Raw genomic sequence first — 19,537 nt, 5'->3', positions numbered from 1 at the left:
GCTTCTCTGTATTTTTCTACCCATTTAAGTCAATGGGTAGCAAAATATGCAGCAGCAAATGCGCAGCAAAATACGGCACATGTGATCCTACCCTTTAACATTATTGTTATCTTAAAGTTTAAGAAGACTGATGTGTCCTTCAGACCTGACTGGACATCTGCCAGCAGTCCCTGCTTGTTCAGTGTCTATACACAGTGTAATCTGAAGTATATGATGCACTGTAGGAGATGTAGTGTATACACCAGATGATGTACAGCAGTGGTGCAGGGGAGGACCACATTTATTGAACATGTGATTAGGGTGATGATTTTTAAGAGGCGCACATTTTTAAGTGTTGCATTGTTACTCTGTTATTACTCCTAGAAATTACCAGTAAGGGTAGTGTCCCTACACACACTTACATTGTCCAGTCAGTGCTGCCTGTGTAGGTACCTACCCTCTGACAAGGGGAATAGTACCACCCATTTGTAATCTTATAAATAAATAGTCAAACGGAATAACATACGAACGTCTCAAAAGAAGAGCTATAAGAAATTATGCTCCAGAACTTTTATTTAATGGTGAATAAAAATACTAAAACAGACAGATCATAAGCAGATTGGCAGATTAGTATATAGTTTTGTGGGAAAAAGATACACTAAAACATGTATATTAAATCCTTGCTACTCCTGGTCTTGGGAGTCCAGTAGGTGGTCCTAATAAATGAGCACTGTCAGTCTCTGATTAGGACGGCCTACTGACCTCCTAAATCCAGGACAACCAGATATTCCAATCAATAAATGACAAGTAATCCTGAATCTTTGTTACCCAAACTATATAACAATATTTTCAGTTCCTCTTTCCCCATAACATGCTGCTGGTAAATCACATGGCATTGTCATGCCGACAGGTTCCCTTTAAGGTACACAGCAGTATGGAACAGGCTTAAAATATTTATAATTATTTTGTATGTTTTTCTTATAAGCCTGCCGGTAAAAATAATCCACAAAACTGTAGGGGTCTAAGAAAATATTTCAGCTTTTAAGATGTCGCTGCCAGGTAGCAGCAGGCCCATAGGAAGAGATGTTTGCTTTGGTAACGCTACCTATTTGTATTACTGAGGAAGGTCGCTTCGAAAAACATCAATATACATGCATAAAGGAAAACCTAATTGTAAGCTAGTCATGTTACCTTCTGGAAATAATGTACCTCTCCAAGATAACATGTATTTACACTGGATTTACTGAGAAGGAGACTTGTTATGGTAGATTATGGAGGGATGCAGTGAATCCCATTTATTCTCTAATGCACAGCAACAAGCTGCACTATTGATCTGTGCCAGGGATTGTTAGGCCATTCATGCTAATCGGGGGGGCGATAAACCCTTAAATAGAGAGTGGATAGCAACAGTGCATTGGGCCTTGGTTGTACAGGCTATTAAAGGGGTACTCCGGTGAACACCTTTTTTCTTTTAAATCAACTGGAAGCAGAAAGTTAAACATGTTTGTAAATTACTTCTATAAAAAAAATCTTAATCCTTCCAGTACTTATTAGCTGCTGAATGCTACAGAGGAAATTCCTTTCTTTGTTGTAACACTGATGACATCACGAGCACAGTGCTCTCTGCTGACATCTCTGTCCATTTTAGCAGATGTATGCTAAGGGCAGCATGGTGGCTCAGTGGTTAGCACTGCTGCCTTGCAGTGCTGGGGATTTGGGTTCAAATCCAACTAAGGACAACAATAAATAAAGTGTTATTATTATTATAATAACGTCAGCAGAGAGAACTGTGCTTGTGATGTCATCAGAGAGCATTCCAAAAAGAAAAGAATTTCCTCTGTAGTATTCATCAGCTAATAAGTACAGGAAGGATTAAGATTTTTTAATCAAAGTAATTTACAGTAATTTAGGTTTAACTTTCTGCCACCAGTTGATTTAAAAGAAAAAAGGTTTTCACCGGAGTACCCCTTTAAAGGGAATCTGTCATCAGTGTACTCCGCACTAACGTGTTGGTACAGGCTGGTAGTGCAAGTGACACTGATGATAATGATACTTACTAGGGATGCACCAAAATTTTGGCTGCCAAAATTTGTTGGACAAAATTGCCCCTTTCGGCATTTTCGAAAATTTAGGGGGGCATGGCTTAACCCCTTCCCGACCCATGAAGTACATGTACATCAAGGGTCAGGTGTGGACATGAAGTGGGCCCGCGGGTCGGGTCATACACGGGAGATGCCTGTTGCTATCATTTAAGATCACATAAGGATTGCAAAAGTCCATGCACCTTAGCTTTAACAATATATCATTTATAGCATACAGTGATATCACTAGATCAACACAAAAACCGGAAAGTGTTTCTCATATTAATAAAGATAAGTAAGAACTACTTAGAAAATGATGCAGTCATCTCCTGGCAGTTTTCCCAGAATGCTTCTCCATGTGATATGTAGGAGGTGTGTAGAGCTGCACGGTGTCCCTGCAATGTAAGATGATTTACAGCCATATGAAACTCCCCCCCCCCCCCCCCCCCCAAAAAAAAAAAAAAAAACATATATATATATCCACAGCACACTGAGTAGTAAAGTCCCAAAAAAGTTTTTATTCCATCACGGTGAGGGTGTCCAGAACAACGTTTCAACCAGCTCCCTGGACTTTTTCAAGCTCGAGCTTGAAAAAGACCAGGGAGCTGGTTGAAACGTTGTTCTGGACACCCTCACCGTGATGGAATAAAAACTTTTTTGGGACTTTACTACTCAGTGTGCTGCGGATATTTCCAATTTTTGTTTATATATGGATCCCTAACCCGGGTCTGGACTCTGCGTGCACCGATCCCTGTTTGCCTGGGCGCTGCTCTCCTTTTAATATATATATATATATATATATATATATATATATATATATATATATATATAACAAAACATAATGCAGCACTACTCAGCCAATCCAGGGTATATGGGTGTCAATCCAGAGTATATGGGTGTCAATCCAGGGTATATGGGTGCCAATCCAGGGTATATGGGTGCCAATCCAGTGTATATGGGTGCCAATCCAGTGTATATGGGTGCCAATCCAGGGTATATGGGTGCCAATCCAGGGTATATGGGTGCCAATCCAGGGTATATGGGTGCCAATCCAGTGTATATGGTGCCAATCCAGTGTATATGGGTGCCAATTCAGGGTACATGGGTGCCAATCCAGTGTATATGGGTGCCAATTCAGGGTGCATGGGTGCCAATCTAGTGTATATGGGTGCCAATTCAGGGTACATGGGTGCCAGCGTTCAGGGTCTGATCACAACTGGCTCAGTTAGGTGCACAATGGCGCAGCACGTCCCGAAACGTTCTAAGCGAACTTGATTTATTCAACTCATGTGACAGAAGCAACGTTTCATTTCCACACTGGAATCATTTTGGAGCATAGTGATAGACATTCTTAGGGGTTTTTATAACCAATCATGTGATGTAATAACAAGGGGCACATGCACTAGAATATAATTTATTACATTCCAATAGGTATTACATGAACACTGTATTGGAACAAACTCATAATGTTATATGGGCATTTTATATGATTTTGTATATAATGAATTGTAATCTAGCACATGTGCACTTTGTTATAGCAATCCATGATTGGATATAACCCCCATGTCTATTACCATTAGAGATGAGCGAACTTACAGTAAATTCGATTCGTCACGAACTTCTCGGCTCGGCAGTTGATGACTTATCCTGCGTAAATTAGTTCAGCCTTCAGGTGCTCCGGTGGACAGGAAAAGGTGGATACATTCCTAGGAAAGAGTCTCCTAGGACTGTACCCACCTTTTCCAGCCCACGGGAGCACCTGAAGGTGAACTAATTTATGCAGTAAAAATCATCAATTGCCGAGCCGAGAAGTTTGTGACGAATCGAATTTACTGTAAGTTCGCTCATCTCTAAATACCATGCTTGTAAGTGATTCCAGTGTGGAAATGAAACGTTGAACTATCTAGGTGTGCTGCGCAATTGTGTACATATATATGATGCACGGATGAGAGGTAAGATATAAAACTCAGCTTTTATTATTTTATATTAAAATGATTGTTCTGAATGCAGTACAGTGATCCCCCGACTTATGATGGCCCCGACATATGATCATTTCAACATATGATGGCCTCTCAGAGCCCATCGTATCTTGAAGGCAGCCTCGACATATGATGCTGCTGTGTGTCGGGTCCATCGTACAAACAGCTATCTGACAGCGCTGACAACTTCAGCAAATGACAGATAGTTGTATAATGTCCCCGTGTGCCCCGTTCTGCCTCCTGTTACTCACATGCTGTCCTGCTAACTCATACAGGCTTCCACTGTGAGCTCCGTGTAAGCCCCCCCCCCAGTGCAGCCATAGCCAATAGCCTGCAGCATCTTGCTGCAGACATCCAATGAGCTGCTCCCCTTCCTTTCCTATAGAGCTGTAGTCGGCAGGATCGTAATGGAGGACATTCTGTCCCCCCTGAAGGTATTTAAAGAACTGTACAGTACTGTATGCGATGTCACACATCACATCCAATACATATACACACTATACACCCCATACATCAATGTTTCCCTATCAGTGTGCCTCCAGCTGTTGCAAAACTATAACTCCCAGCATGCCTAGACAGTCAATGGCTGTACATGAATGCTGGGAGTTGTAGTTGTGCAACAGCTGGAGGCACCCTGGTTTGTTAAACACTCCCCATACACTCCACATACAATAGTCATTCCAGAACCAATTAGCAGTTTCCCATAGAGATATGTATTCAACATACAATGGTTCTGAGGCCCCAGAACCAATTACCATTTTTACATAGACATATGTACTCGACATATGATGGTTTCAACATATGATGGTTCTCCTGGAACCAATTAATATCATATGTTGAGGGACCACTGTATATAAAAAAGAAAAAAAGAAATATCCAGAAAAATGGCCGCCATCTTTGTGTTCACACTCAGGACATGAAGTGCTATAGAATAGTCACATATACATAAACATGAATAGTCTTCAAATGTATCACAATGTTAGTAAACACACTGAAAATACTTCTTGTATGAGTTAGCACAGTGGTCCCCAAACTGTGGCCCTCCAGATGTTGCAAAACTACAACTCCCAGCATGCCTGGACAGCCAACGGCTGTCCAGGCATGCTGGGAATTGTAGTTTTGCAACATCTGGAGGGCCACAGTTTGGGGACCACTGAGTTAGCAGATCAATTGTATTAGTTCACATACAAATCGATCAGAACCTCCAGAGACAATCCGAGGTTAGTCACATCATACACATCATACACATAATACACGTCTCTCCATGCTGGTAGTGTGTAGCATAATTTCAGTTAAAGTGCCATCTAGGTACATCTGGAGGAATGGTTATCTTTTAAGGTCCACATACATATGTCCCCTCCATAGTATAATTATAGGTCGGTATGTGCTGTCATGGGTGCTCTATGGGCTTTTAATCCTCATAATTATTGGGTCTATCGATGTAAGTCCAGCTCTCTTCCTCTAGCACCGTGCGCATGGACTGGCGTGGGCATCGCCAAACAGATACGGAAACAAAGGTAGAATGTCCAGCGCAGAATAGGTCCAACGTATCAAATTTATTGATTAAAACCCAGAGAACATGGATACAGCAAACACAGGCGACGCGTTTCAGCTCAAAGAATGAGCCTTAGTCATACCTAAGGCTCATCCTTTGAGCCGAAACGCGTCACCTGTGTTTGCTGTATCCATGTTCTCTGGGTTTTAATCAATAAATTTGATACATTGGACCTATTCTGCGCTGGACATTCTACCTTTGTTAACATATGTTAGGATTCGGCAGGCTGGTGGTGGATCCTCTATGTCAGTGAGGGATTGGCGTGGACCGTACCGGCGGACCGGTTCTAAGTTGCTACTGGTATTCACCAGAGCCCGCCGCAAAGCGGGATAGTCTTGCTGCGGCGGTAGCAACCAGGTCGTGTCCACCGGTAGCGGCTCAACCTCACTGACTGCTGAGACAGGCGTAGTACAGAAGGACAAGGCAAGAGCAAGGTCGGACGTAGCAGAAGGTCAGGGCAGGCGGCAAGGGTCGTAGTCAGGGGCAACAGCAGGAGGTCTGGAACACAGGCTTGGGACATACACAAAATGCTTTCACTGGCACAAGGCAACAAGATCCGGCAATGCTGGGAAGGGGAAGTGATGTAATATAGACATGGAGCAGGTGGGAGCTAATTACAGTGATTGGGCCAGGCACCAATTAGTGGTGCACTGGCCCTTTAAATCTTAGAGAGTTGGCGCGCGCGCGCGCCCTAGAGAGCGGAGCCGCGCGCGCCAGGACGTGACAGCCGGGGAACGGGACAGGTGAGTAGATTGGGATGCAACCCGCGAGCGGGCGCGTCCCGCTATGCGGATCGCATCCCCGCCGGCAGTGTCAGTGCAGCGCTCCCGGTCAGCGGGTCTGACCGGGGTGCTGCAGCGAGGAGAACGCCGCGAGCGCTCTGGGGAGGAGCAGGGACCCGGAGCGCTCGGCGTAACAACATAATTATTCATACGTGTTGCATAGTCCCGTACTTATTGCCCATGTCCATATTTATATATTGCACAGCAATTGTGTAAACGGTTGACATACAAATCCAATATTCATGTAATCATATTAGTATTGCACTGAAACTTATCCCACTTCCATAGCATGGTCTATAGGCGTTGGTCTCCACACTTTATCACAAGTCTATTTGTATTGCACTATATTCTAGCGTTCCATATTAATATGTAGTATAAAAACCTGGTTGCCGGAACTTGTTTCACTCGTTTGTGGACATGTTCATGTAGATGGTAGTTCAGACTATGGATTCAACGCGTTTGCTGCTGTTAGAATGGTCAGGAATCTAGGTAGAACCGCATTCATTCTTTGTAATATACACTGAATGTGGTGTTTATCTTGGGCACAACTCTGATGGCGGACATTTTTCTGGATATTTTTATTTTTTATATGCAATTTCAGAACAATCATTTTAATATAAAATAATAAAAGCTGAATTTTATATCTTACCTTTCATCAGTGCTTCATATACTGAGTGTAAGAGTACACAGAGTGGGGAATACCACCAATCAGTGCATTAAAATGGCATCTAAGTGACTGTGACAAGGCACCTGGATGCTCCATGGGAAGGAGGCAAGCCAACAGAGGCAGTATGTTGCTCTAAGCAATGTTCTTCTGGGAATTCTTGAGTCTCTTTGATATGTACCATCTAGATTGCTGCAAGAATCTTTGTTATACTGTATATCTTATCAGAGAAAAATGCTTCTTTCTGCTTTTATTAGTTTACCCACTCCTGCTAAACTTTTATACTAAAAACAATTCAATTACATATTGGCCGACATTTATCATTGTCTTTAGACTGGTTTTTGTGTCTACAAAAGGTGCAAAGCCACTGAAAAGTCTCTAAAACTACACCAGCCCAGACTTAGCTTAGCTTTTTGGTGTATGTGAAGAGAAAAAAATTCAGAAAATGTGACCTGCACAAAATTTATCAAATGCTCTGTGACCATTTAATAAATGTGTAGAAAAACGCTTCACTTACACCTACAATGATAAATGCCGGCCATTGTTACAAGATGGACTAGAAGATCACTGAGGGATCAAGTTATATACATAGTAGTTAGTTTACACTCACTAGCTCAGGAACAACTGTAAAGTGGAAATCTGGTGAAAATGCCATATAAAAGTTCTATATTGGCCAGATACACCGCTAACCCTCACGTACACCCATGACAGCATATCCTGTACAGGTGCGCTTTAAATGATCAGTTGCCATATACCACAGGAGGTTTTGTGCTTTTTTTTTTTTTTTTACATGTTGTTGAATTACTGTTTCTTTTTTGTGTCTCAGCACATTGATGTGCAGTGTTTAAAATGTTACAATAAAGTTTATGAACAAGTCTTCATGTTGCCTATGTAGGATACCTAACCAGGTGTCAGGATGACATTCCCATCATCGTGCTTCCACCTGACATGTCTAGATGTCTGTATAATACATTGTTGCATCATTGTTATTAAAGGGTACCTCTCATCAAAAAAACGTTTGATATATTATAGATTAATGTATGCAGAATAACTTTACAATTGCATGTTATTAAAAAATATGCTTCTTTCTATTTAATTTTCCACTTTGAAGAAATGACCACTAGGGGTCTCCCTACCAGTCCTGGCAGCAAGCATTTTAGACTCATGCTGGAGTCCTAAACACTACGAGCTGCCAGTCTGCTTTGTTCACAAAGGAGAAAACTCAGAGCTGCCAGCCTGCTTTGTTCACAGCCTGTTTGGCTGTGAACAAAGCAGGCTGGCAACTCTGAGTGTTTAGGACTCCAGCATGAGTCAGAAATGCTTGCTGCCAGGACTGATCGGGAAAAATACAATAGAAAGAAGCATATTTTTCATTAACATGCTATTGGAAAGTTATTCAACATTCATAAAGCTAAAATATATCAAAAGTTTATTTGATGAGAGGTACCCTTTAAGGTTACTTGAGGAGTCCAGGTCTCCATTAGTCAGAGCTGTAGAACTGCAGAAAAGTGACCTCCACAATATTAGGCATATGGTTTTATATTTATAGCTAACCAGGGAATGATGTGTGGATATACTGTGTGTGTGTGTTTGTATATATATATATATATATATATTTGTATTTATGTTTGTAAGAACCTTTGGGTTAGAAATGATCTTACTCTGCAGTGACACGGTGCAGCCCTTCACGCCTACATCCTCACATGGTGAGTGAATAGCATTCTGGGAAAACTGCCAGGAAATGACTGCATCAGTTTCTAAGTAGTTTTTACTTAACTTTATTAAAGGGAAACTGACAGCAGAGTCGCTCGCACTAACCAGAATATACAGGTAGATGGTGCAGGGGTCCCTGTTTCCAGCGCGTCTTACTGGGCTAAAATCGAGATATTCATCTTGTTGTTATTGTGATCATTTTTTCTTATCTGCAATGGAGCCGGTAGCTGCTGTATGTGCAATTTTCTCCTGCTCACTCTGGCAGCAACCCCGACCCTTCTGACAATAACATCCCCCTCCCCCCCCCCCCCTGGAATTATTGGTTAAAGGGGCGGAGTTGTTGTCAGAGTGGGCGGGAGATAAGAAGAAATTACCACATTAGCAACAAGATGATTATCTCCGAAAAGTCTGCACCGATTTTCACTTGGTAAGAAGTGTTATAAAAATATGGTAGATGCAGGTTACCCAGTTTCTAAGATGCACTTTTTCTTCCCCATCAATGGCCAGGACCCGCAGCTAATACAGGACATCACCGATCGCGGTGATGCCCTGTAACTACTGTAATAATACCTTTTAATCTTTTCCATAACATATGCTCCGAAAAAAGAAAAAAAAAATATTGGTGAAGTGAAATTGAAATAGTAAAATATAATTCTGCTAATTTAGTGGTTTTCTTTTCTACGACATTTACCTTGTGGTTGAGCTAACATGTTATTTTTATACTTTAGGCGCCTGATTACAAGCAATACCAGATTTGTATAGTTTTTCAAACTTTTTCAAATTTTTTTAATTGCCATTTTCTGACCCCTGTAGCTTTTTTTTTCCGCATTCAAGGCTGTATGAGGGCTCATTTTTTGCGCCATAATCAGTTTTGTTTTGTATTGGTACCATTTTGGAATCGATCTGACTTTTAACTTTTTGCTTTTAACTTTTTTCTGCGATATTATAAAAATTACAATTCTGTGGTTTGGTATTTTTTTGGCAGTATAGTTCCCCCCACATTAGGTTGTAGTTCCCCCTACATTAGGTTGGCAGTATAGTTCCCCCACATTAGGTTGGCAGTATAGTTCCCCCACATTAGGTTGTAGTTCCCCCACATTTAGTTTGCAGTATAGTTCCCCCACAATAGGAGCAGTATAGTTCCCCCACATTAGGATGGCAGTATAGTTCCCCCCACATTAGGTTGGCAGTATAGATTCCCCCACATTAGGTTGTAGTTCCCCCACATTAGGGTTGGCAGTATAGTTCCCCCACATTAGGTTGTAGTTCCCCCACATTTAGTTGGCAGTATAGTTCCCCCCACATTAGGTTGGCAGTATAGTTCCCCCCCATTAGGTTGTAGTTCCCCCACATTTAGTTGGCAGTATAGTTCCCCCACATTAGGGGCAGTATAGTTCCCCCACATTAGGTTGGCAGTATAGTTCGCCCCACAATAGGTTGTAATTCCCCCACATTAGGTAGGCAGTATAGTTCCCCCCACATTAGGTTGTAGTTCCCCAACATTTAATTGGCAGTATAGTTCCCCCACATTAGGTGCAGTATAGTTCCCCCACATTAGGTTGGCAGTATAGTTCCCCCACATTAGGTTGCCAGTATAGTTCCCCCACATTAGGTTGTGGTTCCCCAACATTAAGTAGGCAGTATAGTTCCCCCACATTAGGTGCAGTATAGTCCCTCACATTAGGTGCAGTATAGTTCCCCCACATTAGGTGCAGTATAGTTCCCCCACATTAGGTGCAGTATAGTTCCCCCATATTAGGTGCAGTATAGTTCCCGCACATTAGGTTGTAGTTCCCCCACATTTAGTTGGCAGTATAGTTCCCCCACATTTAGTTGGCAGTATAGTTCCCCCCACATTAGGTTGGCAGTATAGTTCCCCCCACATTAGGTTGGCAGTATAGATTCCCCCACATTAGGTTGTAGTTCCCCCACATTAGGGTTGGCAGTATAGTTCCTCCACATTAGGTTGTAGTTCCCCCACATTTAGTTGGCAGTATAGTTCCCCCACAATAGGCTGTAGTTCCCCCACATTAGGTAGGCAGTATAGTTCCCCCCACATTAGGTTGTAGTTCCCCAACATTTAGCTGGCAGTATAGTTCCCCCACATTAGGTGCAGTATAGTTCCCCCACATTAGGTGCATTATAGTTCCCCCACATTAGGTGCAGTATAGTTCCCCCACATTAGGTTGGCAGTATAGTTCCCCCACATTAGGTTGGCAGTATAGTTCCCCCACATTAGGTTGCCAGTATAGTTCCCCCACATTAGGTTGTGGTTCCCCAACATTAAGTAGGCAGTATAGTTCCCCCACATTAGGTGCAGTATAGTCCCTCACATTAGGTGTAGTATAGTTCCCCCACATTAGGTGCAGTATAGTCCCTCACATTAGGTGCAGTATAGTTCCCCCACAGACATACAGCCTCCAGCCATACAGTGTATGGCTGGAGGCTGTAAAGCCTGTACACTTCAGTGCTCCGACCACCACTCCTCCGGTCTGGCCATAGCAGTAATTCCTGGGACCAGAGGAGTGGTGGTCGGAGCACCGAGCTGACGTGCCGCTGGTAACACTTACCAAGCTGGCCAGCGCAGGTCCTGCTCGCTGCTCCGCTCCTCCGCGCTCCGTTGCTATGGGCGCACGCACAGGACGTCCCTGCGTGCACTACCTCACCTAGTACCTAGTTTTAGGACCCCTGCTTTAGACAGCTTTGACAGCGGCGATCTAAAGGGATAATAGCCAGTCGTGGCGATCGCCGCATGCCATGGCGGCGGACCTCAGCTACTGAAAACAGCTGGGGCTGCAGAGTATGGAGCGGGCATGAGTCCGGAGCCCACTCCATACACCCCTCTGAGTGCCGCTGTGCTTTTTGGGGCTTTCAGGTCCAGCTGGGCTAAGGGCCTGAAATATTCACCTGCCTGGCGCCCGGAACTGCATGTCCCTGGCGCCAGGCGATAGGAATTCCACATCCCTGCGGAGCCAGGGGCTTGGTCAGGCAGCAGTGGAGATGCCTGGCCACTGGGTCGTTCCCCCTGTGGGCTTGGTGTCGCGGAGGCGGTGGTCGCCGCCCGGCCCTATGCCAGTGTTAGGTTAGGGACCCACTCTGACTAGGTGGCCTAGACGTGGTCAGTGGGCTTGTACTTTTTGATCAAAATGTATACTAACAACCTGTTTGAAATTATGCTGAGAACCAAGTAGATCAAAATTCAAATGGTGGATGTGCGGCTGTGTTTCTCTATTTTTGTTGTACTTTTCCCATTATGCCAATATTAAATGAATCACATTATATTGTTGTGTGATGCATGATCAAAACGACACTTTCTTTCAAATCACCTTTTTGCCACCCATAAAGTGGAGTAAAAATTCACAAAATGTTTTGACTCTTTAAAAAAAAAAAAAAAAAAAAAAAAAAGTTTACTACACGTAAGCCAGGCCACCAACCTCATTGAAAAGGCAAAATAATCATTTATTATTATTTATTTTTATAGTACTCTTGGTTAGACTGGGTTCCCACCACGTTTTTGCCATACTGTTTTCAATCAGTTTTTCTAAAGAAAACCGTATGGCAAAAAAAATGGATGGAAACGTATGGGGAAAAAGTAAACCGTATGCGTTTTTAAACCGTATACTGTTTTTAAAAGTGCATACGGTTCTGTGCGTTTTAATTTAAAAAAAAACAGACATTTTTGAAAATGTTGTCCATTTTTAATGGGAGGGGTGTTGGGTGGAGACTTTAGGATGCAAATGCGCATGTGCAAAGTAAAAACCGTATATGGTTTCCCGTATGGAACCATATACATGTGCGTTTCCCATTGACGTCCATGTTAAAACAAAACATATGCGGTTGCAGTTTGGTCTTTAAACCGGCGAAAAAAAACGTGATCAACCACGGTTTTGACTCCGGTTTAAAAAAAAGCATTCATTTTTTTTTTTTAACATGGACGTCAATGGGAAACGCACATGTATACGGTTCCATATGGGAAACCGTATACGGTTTTACTTTGCACATGTGCATTTGCATCCTAAAGTCTTTTTCTTTAGAAAAACTGATTGAAAACAGTACAGCAAAAACGTGGTGTGAACCCAGCCTTACAGGGCGCTGTACACATGATCAGGGTTAAAATACATAAAAATGCAAGTACAATGAACAGAAAACAATACAACTACAATGCAAGTACAATGAACAGAAAACAATACAATTACAATGCAAGTACAATGAACAGAAAACAATACAATGTACAATGTTCACTGTTCTGCAGCAATCATACCCCTGTATACCAACATCACCACTACAGCCAATGAATGGTCTCAGTGGTCTTGTTTTGTACTCCATGGGAGCCAGTGACTGGTTGCCAGTGATCACTTGGGTTTTTCGGGGGGGGGGGGGGGGTCCCTTATTCACTTATTAGGGGTAAGTAAAGGATCTTTTGTTTTTTTTTATAGCATATATTTTCGATCACAAAAACCCTTTCCAATCTGCTAAAAATTAACCCTAACAAACGATAAACCTTTCTCTTCTGCTTCCAGCTGTTCTGTCTATTTTACCGCCAGCACAAGCTGTAGTCAGGCCCAAATTCTGCTGACGCCTGTTTGTTTTCTTGTGCCATGTGCCCATCCATCATGAAGAGGCATCAGCTGCACAAATATAACAACACATTGCAGTCTAATATAAATCTATATCATATACAATATAAGAAGGATCAGCTGCACAACCATAACAACAAACTGCAGTCTAATATAAATCTATATCATATACAATATAAGAAGGATCAGCTGCACAACCATAACAACAAACTGCAGTCTAATATAAATCTATATCATATACAATATAAGAAGGATCAGCTGCACAACCATAACAACACACTGCAGACTAATATAAATCTGTCATATACAATATAAGAAGGATCAGCTGCACAACCATAACAACACACTGCAGTCTAATATAAATCTATATCATATACAATATAAGAAGGATCAGCTGCACAAATATAACACATTGCAGACTAATATAAATCTATGTCATATACAATATAAGAAGGATCAGCTGCACAAACATAACAACACATTGCAGTCTAATATAAATCTATATCATATACAATATAAGAAGGATCAGCTGCACAAACATAACACACTGGAGTGTGATATAAATCTATGTCATATACAATATAAGAAGGATCAGCTGCACAAACATAACAACACACTGCAGTCTAATATAAATCTATATCATATACAATATAATAAGGATCAGCTGCACAACCATAACAACACACTGCAGTCTAATATAAATCTATATCATATACAATATAAGAAGGATCTAAAAATGTAAAAAGAACATATTGCTAGGCAAAATTGGAGTGCATAGAATAAGTGAACCTGGGTGTCATCCTTCTCCCGGCCATACAAGGCAGTAATGACTAGTGTAAGGCTGGAGGAACACAACAGAAACACTCTGCAGCTTGTATAGTGTGTTTACATGTCGCACCTACGTGCAACGATTCGAGTTCATCTGATACATTTTGACAGATCTCTCCATGATCACATGAGAATGTAGCTAGAAATATTATTGTTATGACATATCAATAATTGTACAGTAGACATGAGATCACCATACAGACATTCCTGTACACATGGTCCTGCCATAGGGTATGTCCAGCAGTGGTAAACAGTGTGCTGGGGCAGTGACAATACGATCCATGCAGAAGTGTGCAGTATATATGTGTATATCAAACATTGCTCCTTCTTACCTTGCACAGATGGCACAGACCCTGGAGATCTCAGCACAGCCTGAAGAAGGCAGATCTGAGGATGTGTTATCTTGGGGGGCAGGGAGTTGGCACACAATGAATGATCACCAGGCCAGCACTGTCCACTCTCTGTCCTGTGGTCTCCTCACACTACAGAGCCCCTGCAGCACAACAGCACAGGAAGATCTAGGCACTGCCTGTCACTCAGCCCCAGCTGACCCCGCCCCCTAGCCCCGCCCACTGGCTGGGACAAGGTTCTATGTCAATCATCCGGAGCAGTTCGGCCCGCGGTCTTCATCTATGGAGTCTTGTGCGGCTGGGGGTGACCTGCGGATCAGTACAGGACACATGGTAATAGTCTCCAGCCTGGGGGTCTTTATATACATTGTAGGGAATACACAATATGAATAAGCACGTGGTATACTTAAAGGGGACGGGGAGTGTGATCACGTGACTGCATGGGCCTTACTCTATCGCCATGTGCCTCTGGTATCATGGTGTCACATGCAAAGTATTTCTCTCTCAGACATTGTATCATATGGACAGAATTGTAGCTTGTTCTGTCAAATGCTGAAAGCAGGAAGATATTGTTTCCCTACAACAGTGTTTCCCAAACAGGGTGCCTCCAGCTGTTGCAAAACTACAACTCCCAGCAAGCCCGGACAGCCGAAGGCTGTCCGGGCATGCTGGGAGTTGTATTTTTGCAACAGCTGGGGGCACACTAGTTGGGAAACACTGCCCTACAAGCATTGGAGAACATCACGTTTTTGAAATATCACGTTTTTGAAACATCACGTTTTTGAAATATGGTTCCCTTATCCGGTTTCAGTGTAAAAACCGTACGGAACCATATTGCAAACCGTATGTATAAACAACATGTCATTGCAAACCGTATGTATAGACAACATGTCATTGCAAACCGTATGTATAGACAACATGTCATTGCAAACCGTATGTATAGACAACATGTCATTGCAAACCGTATGTATAGACATGTCATTGCAAACCGTATGTATAGACAACATGTCATTGCAAACCGTATGTATAGACATGTCATTGCAAACCGTATGTATAGACAACATGTCATTGCAAACCGTATGTATAGACAACATGTCATTGCAAACCGTATGTATAGACAACATGTCATTGCAAACCGTATGTATAGACAACATGTCATTGCAAACCGTATGTATAGACATGTCATTGCAAACCGTATGTATAGACAACATGTCATTGCAAACCGTATGTATAGACATGTCATTGCAAACCGTATGGATAGACATGTCATTGCAAACCGTATGGATAGACATGTCATTGCAAACCGTATGTATAGACATGTCATTGCAAACCGTATGTATAGACAACATGTCATTGCAAACCGTATGTATAGACAACATGTCATTGCAAACCGTATGTATAGACATGTCATTGCAAACCGTATGGATAGACAGGTCATTGCAAACCGTATGTATAGACATGTCATTGCAAACCGTATGGATAGACATGTCATTGCAAACCGTATGTATAGACATGTCATTGCAAACCGTATGTATAGACATGTCATTGCAAACCGTATGTATAGACATGTCATTGCAAACCGTATGTATAGACATGTCATTGCAAACCGTATGTATAGACAACATGTCATTGCAAACCGTATGTATAGACATGTCATTGCAAACCGTATGTATAGACAACATGTCATTGCAAACCGTATGTATAGACATGTCATTGCAAACCGTATGGATAGACAACATGTCATTGCAAACCGTATGTATAGACATGTCATTGCAAACCGTATGGATAGACATGTCATTGCAAACCGTATGTATAGACATGTCATTGCAAACCGTATGGATAGACAACATGTCATTGCAAACCGTATGTATAGACATGTCATTGCAAACCGTATGGATAGACATGTCATTGCAAACCGTATGTATAGACATGTCATTGCAAACCGTATGTATAGACATGTCATTGCAAACCGTATGTATAGACAACATGTCATTGAAAACCGTATGTATAGACATGTCATTGCAAACCGTATGTATAGACAGGTCATTGCAAACCGTATGTATAGACATGTCATTGCAAACCGTATGTATAGACATGTCATTGCAAACCGTATGTATAGACATGTCATTGAAAACCGTATGGATAGACATGTCATTGCAAACCGTATGGATAGACATGTCATTGCAAACCGTATGTATAGACAACATGTCATTGCAAACCGTATGTATAGACATGTCATTGCAAACCGTATGGATAGACATGTCATTGCAAACCGTATGGATAGACATGTCATTGCAAACCGTATGTATAGACATGTCATTGCAAACCGTATGGATAGACATGTCATTGCAAACCGTATGTATAGACATGTCATTGCAAACCGTATGTATAGACAACATGTCATTGCAAACCGTATGTATAGACAACATGTCATTGCAAACCGTATGTATAGACATGTCATTGCAAACCGTATGGATAGACAGGTCATTGCAAACCGTATGTATAGACATGTCATTGCAAACCGTATGGATAGACATGTCATTGCAAACCGTATGTATAGACATGTCATTGCAAACCGTATGGATAGACATGTCATTGCAAACCGTATGGATAGACATGTCATTGCAAACCGTATGTATAGACATGTCATTGCAAACCGTATGTATAGACAACATGTCATTGCAAACCGTATGTATAGACATGTCATTGCAAACCGTATGTATAGACAACATGTCATTGCAAACCGTATGGATAGACATGTCATTGCAAACCGTATGTATAGACATGTCATTGAAAACCGTATGTATAGACATGTCATTGCAAACCGTATGTATAGACAACATGTCATTGCAAACCGTATGTATAGACATGTCATTGCAAACCGTATGGATAGACATGTCATTGCAAACCGTATGTATAGACATGTCATTGCAAACCGTATGGATAGACATGTCATTGAAAACCGTATGGATAGACATGTCATTGAAAACCGTATGGATAGACATGTCATTGAAAACCGTATGTATAGACATGTCATTGCAAACCGTATGTATAGACAACATGTCATTGCAAACCGTATGTATAGACAGGTCATTGCAAACCGTATGGATAGACATGTCATTGAAAACCGTATGTATAGACAACATGTCATTGCAAACCGTATGTATAGACATGTCATTGAAAACCGTATGTATAGACAACATGTCATTGCAAACCGTATGTATAGACATGTCATTGCAAACCGTATGTATAGACAACATGTCATTGCAAACCGTATGTATAGACATGTCATTGCAAACCGTATGTATAGACATGTCATTGCAAACCGTATGTATAGACATGTCATTGCAAACCGTATGTATAGACATGTCATTGCAAACCGTATGTATAGACAGGTCATTGCAAACCGTATGGATAGACATGTCATTGCAAACCGTATGGATAGACATGTCATTGCAAACCGTATGTATAGACATGTCATTGAAAACCGTATGTATAGACAGGTCATTGCAAACCGTATGTATAGACATGTCATTGAAAACCGTATGTATAGACAACATGTCATTGCAAACCGTATGTATAGACATGTCATTGCAAACCGTATGTATAGACAACATGTCATTGCAAACCGTATGTATAGACATGTCATTGCAAACCGTATGGATAGACATGTCATTGCAAACCGTATGGATAGACATGTCATTGCAAACCGTATGTATAGACATGTCATTGCAAACCGTATGTATAGACAACATGTCATTGCAAACCGTATGTATAGACAACATGTCATTGCAAACCGTATGTATAGACATGTCATTGCAAACCGTATGGATAGACAGGTCATTGCAAACCGTATGTATAGACATGTCATTGCAAACCGTATGGATAGACATGTCATTGCAAACCGTATGGATAGACATGTCATTGCAAACCGTATGTATAGACATGTCATTGCAAACCGTATGTATAGACATGTCATTGCAAACCGTATGTATAGACATGTCATTGCAAACCGTATGTATAGACATGTCATTGCAAACCGTATGTATAGACATGTCATTGAAAACCGTATGGATAGACATGTCATTGCAAACCGTATGGATAGACATGTCATTGCAAACCGTATGTATAGACAACATGTCATTGCAAACCGTATGTATAGACATGTCATTGCAAACCGTATGGATAGACATGTCATTGCAAACCGTATGGATAGACATGTCATTGCAAACCGTATGTATAGACATGTCATTGCAAACCGTATGGATAGACATGTCATTGCAAACCGTATGTATAGACATGTCATTGCAAACCGTATGTATAGACAACATGTCATTGCAAACCGTATGTATAGACAACATGTCATTGCAAACCGTATGTATAGACATGTCATTGCAAACCGTATGGATAGACAGGTCATTGCAAACCGTATGTATAGACATGTCATTGCAAACCGTATGGATAGACATGTCATTGCAAACCGTATGTATAGACATGTCATTGCAAACCGTATGGATAGACATGTCATTGCAAACCGTATGTATAGACATGTCATTGCAAACCGTATGGATAGACATGTCATTGCAAACCGTATGTATAGACATGTCATTGCAAACCGTATGTATAGACAACATGTCATTGCAAACCGTATGTATAGACATGTCATTGCAAACCGTATGGATAGACATGTCATTGCAAACCGTATGTATAGACATGTCATTGAAAACCGTATGTATAGACATGTCATTGCAAACCGTATGTATAGACAACATGTCATTGCAAACCGTATGTATAGACATGTCATTGCAAACCGTATGGATAGACATGTCATTGCAAACCGTATGTATAGACATGTCATTGCAAACCGTATGGATAGACATGTCATTGAAAACCGTATGGATAGACATGTCATTGAAAACCGTATGGATAGACATGTCATTGCAAACCGTATGGATAGACATGTCATTGAAAACCGTATGTATAGACATGTCATTGCAAACCGTATGTATAGACAACATGTCATTGCAAA

General features: G+C 41.5%; 1 protein-coding gene across 2 annotated transcripts in view; it reads right to left on the bottom strand.

The window, feature by feature from the left end:
- EEF2K (eukaryotic elongation factor 2 kinase) overlaps positions 1–14,688 on the bottom strand; it is a 95,154-nt gene extending 80,466 nt beyond the window's left edge. The window contains exon 1 of one of the 2 annotated variants that reach the window (XM_056534791.1): positions 14,491–14,688. The gene's annotated coding sequence lies outside the window, so the exon portion shown is untranslated. The remainder of the gene's footprint in view (positions 1–14,490) is intronic. The other variant, XM_056534792.1, reaches the window with a different exon arrangement.
- Positions 14,689–19,537: the final 4,849 nt, after the last annotated feature.

Source organism: Hyla sarda, chromosome 8 (assembly GCF_029499605.1).
Source record: "Hyla sarda isolate aHylSar1 chromosome 8, aHylSar1.hap1, whole genome shotgun sequence".
NCBI classification, from domain to species: domain Eukaryota; kingdom Metazoa; phylum Chordata; class Amphibia; order Anura; family Hylidae; genus Hyla; species Hyla sarda.
The sequence above is the reverse complement of the archived record's forward strand: the minus strand, read 5'-3'. Positions and strand labels throughout refer to the sequence as shown.